Source organism: Octopus bimaculoides, chromosome 5, assembly GCF_001194135.2.
Source record: "Octopus bimaculoides isolate UCB-OBI-ISO-001 chromosome 5, ASM119413v2, whole genome shotgun sequence".
Classification (NCBI taxonomy): Eukaryota; Metazoa; Mollusca; class Cephalopoda; order Octopoda; family Octopodidae; genus Octopus; species Octopus bimaculoides.
The window spans coordinates 15477354-15480694 of NC_068985.1; positions in this window are offsets into that span (position 1 = coordinate 15477354).

The window sequence follows — 3341 nt, forward strand, 5'->3', positions numbered from 1 at the left end:
ATACCCAGATTACATATACTCCATCTCCACCCGCCTACTCTTCCATATTATTTATTGCTCCACATAAAAGCACGTACTGAAATCCACTTGAAATTTTCAGGATAATGGAAACAAAATGACGGGACCCGTATTGTATAGTAGTGCCCAAATCTACACGTAAACGCTACAGCATGGGGGTTGTTGCCTAGACAAGGGTTAGCCACCCCTCCAAAAAGCATACGTTTGAAAGTTGATAAGAATTATTTCAGATATCAAAATATAATAATTACGATAACATGCTTAAAAAAACAGTAATTTTTAACCCTTGGTAACTGATACACTTACGATAAACGATATATTTACAATAACCTCAATGTTTTGTCTCCTTGTTTATTCCAATGTCAGCTTTCATCAAATTGATCTATGATCTGTGGCCATTTATACATGATATATTTACGAGTATATTATTATATGTCGGATCTTGTTAAATTACATCCAACCACTTTAAGTGTTTCAAATTTCCACCAGATTTTTCTACACTGTCGTAACTTCTTTATTTCTTGAAAGAAATGAATAGTTTTTATCAGCAGCATGCACATTTTCACCAGATATTTTAGAAAATATTCTGCTAAAAAATTTGAAATAATTTAAGTGATTAGAAAAAATTTAACAAGATCCATGAAATCTTTTTTTTTTTTTTTTTTTTTTTTAAAAGTGAAGTGTGATTGAGAGAAATTTGGTTGCTATTTCTAGCAGGACAGTGAACACACGGAGGATTTCTTATTGATTCTGTAACCCCGACAACTACTGCCTCACGCTTGTTACTGTGATCACATGTCATCTGTCATGTGACATGCCTATTTCCAAATTTAGATTTGTTTTCACTTTCTCTCTCTACAATGTATGCAGAGTCTGCATAATTACAAGGGAAAGTGGAGTAGCCCTTTGCACCTGTGACGTCATCTAGAAACACTGTCTTATGACACCAAACTGTCTTTCCCGCCAAAATGTAAACCGACGTAGGAGAAAACAGCTAAGTGGATTGAGCCTGTTTTGATTGGTTATAAGTGTCTAATCGATAATTGCTCAGCAACTGCTCTGAGCAAATTAATAAAAACAGGGGAAACTTTCCTGGATTGACCTGGCTCTAAACGACAGCTACTGCCACTTTTGCTGCTGCTGCTGCTGCTACTACTACTACTACTACTATTTCAGCTGCTGCTGTTGCTGCTACTACTACTACTACTATTACTACTACTACTACTACCCCACCACCGCGGCCGTCGTTGCTACTACTACTACCACCACCACCTCTCCTGGCACCGCAGCCGTCGTTGCTGCTGCTACTACTACTACTACTACTACTAGCGTTTTCAGGAAGGTCATGAAACCGAGGATAATGTAGTTTTAAATACTAAATCGAAGCAGGATGATCATGTGTCGATTGCTTTTGATTATAGGATTTGCTCAATCAGGATTGATCCTAGGGTTAAACAACAACAACAAACGTACTTAGAACAAAAGTCCCAGAGCCTCCTTAGCAGCATTGGAGGCTCCTGGGCAAATGAATGATGCACAGGGTCGTATTAGGTTTATTTATTGAGAGTAAGTTAAAACTTACGTAGAGCAGAATTGGGCCCCTAGACATAGGAGATCTTAAGGCTAACTGTACCCATGTGTACCTAGTTGTACCTAGTCATTCTGCTCCCACCCCCGAATTTTTTCCTCATAACTGTCTAAAAAATTAATATTTTTTGACGAAATTTTCTGCAAATACCTTTCAGGTGATGTAGATTAGGATTATATCAGAATCTAATGTGAAAAATATTGGTGAGCGTGCACACATACATACTAATACACATTACATTCATATCTATAAGATAAAACTTGAAATTTTGAAAAGAACGTGATGTTAGTCCTTATGTGTATGCGCCCACCTTGTGAAGGCGCAATGGCCCAGTGGTTAGGGCGGCGGACTCGCGGTCATAGGATCGTGGTTTCGATTCCCAGACCAGGCGTTGTGAATGTTTATTGAGCGAAGACACCTAAAGCTCCACGAGGCTCCGGCAGGGGATGGTGCCGAACCCTGCTGTACTCTTTCACCGCACAACTTTCTCTTACTTCCTGTTTCTGTTGTGCCTGTAATTCAAAGGGTCAGCTTTGTCATCTGAATATTCCCGAGAACTACGTTAAGGGTACACGTGTCTGTGGAGTGCTCAGCCAGTTGCACGTTAATTTCACGAGCAGGTTGTTCCGTTGATCGGATCAACTGGAACCCCCGACGGAGTGCCAACAACGTATGCGCCCACCATTCTTTCTTTTTTTTCTTTTCTTCACATTAAATAATGCTATATTTGTAAGCTACACAAAGGTATTTAAAGAAAATTTCATTTTAAAAAATCCGTTTTCTAAGTTATGAGGAAGCAAAGTCATCCCGTGTGAATTTTCCGAAACTCTCCCCTCCGAAAAACATTTTCATAACGAATTCCCATATAATTGTAATTTTCTCCATTTGAAAGATATGTGTAGAACATTTCATAAACGTAACTATTTTTCAGAAAGTTATGAGGAAACAAAGTCGATTTAAATAACCTAAGCATTTCGCTGGTTCTCATGCTACTGACTGTAAAAATGCCATTCAAAACTACGATGCATTATAGAAATTGATTTATGTCATGACTGGTACATTACTTAATCGACCTTAGAAGGATGAAAAGCAAATTGACTTCAATGAAGCGAACAGCCATAACTAAAGATGCCCAGAAAGAAAATGACAGAAAACTGAAAAAAAAGTTACATTTTATTTGAATATTCTTTTCTACTCTAGGCTCAGAGTCCGAAATTTTGAGGGAAGGAGGCCAGTCGATTAGGTCGATCTCAGTACACAACTGGTACTTAATTTATCGACGTTGAAAGGGGGGAAGGCAAAGTCGACCTTGGCGGAATTTGAACTCAGAACGTAAAGACAGACGAAATATCGCTAAGCATTTCGGCCGGCGTGCTAACGATTCTTATTTCTTTACTGCCCACACTGAGGGAACAAACAAGGACAGACAAAGGGATTAAGTCGATTACATCGACTCCAGTGCATAACTGGTACTTATTTAATCGCCATATGTAAAAATGAAAAAGAAAAAAAGAAAGGGACATTATTCGGTTCTTTTAAAGCAAAGTAAGACCACGAGAAAATAGTCATTTATTGAAAATACATGATGTCAACAACCCGAAGGCATACCCACACAAGTGTACACGCTCCCTCATGACTTTGTTTCCTCATAGCTTCCAGAAAAATTGATATTTTTTAATGAAATGTTTCCTCACAAATCAAATATGGGCAAGACTTCTGCCCGTCCCCCACCCCT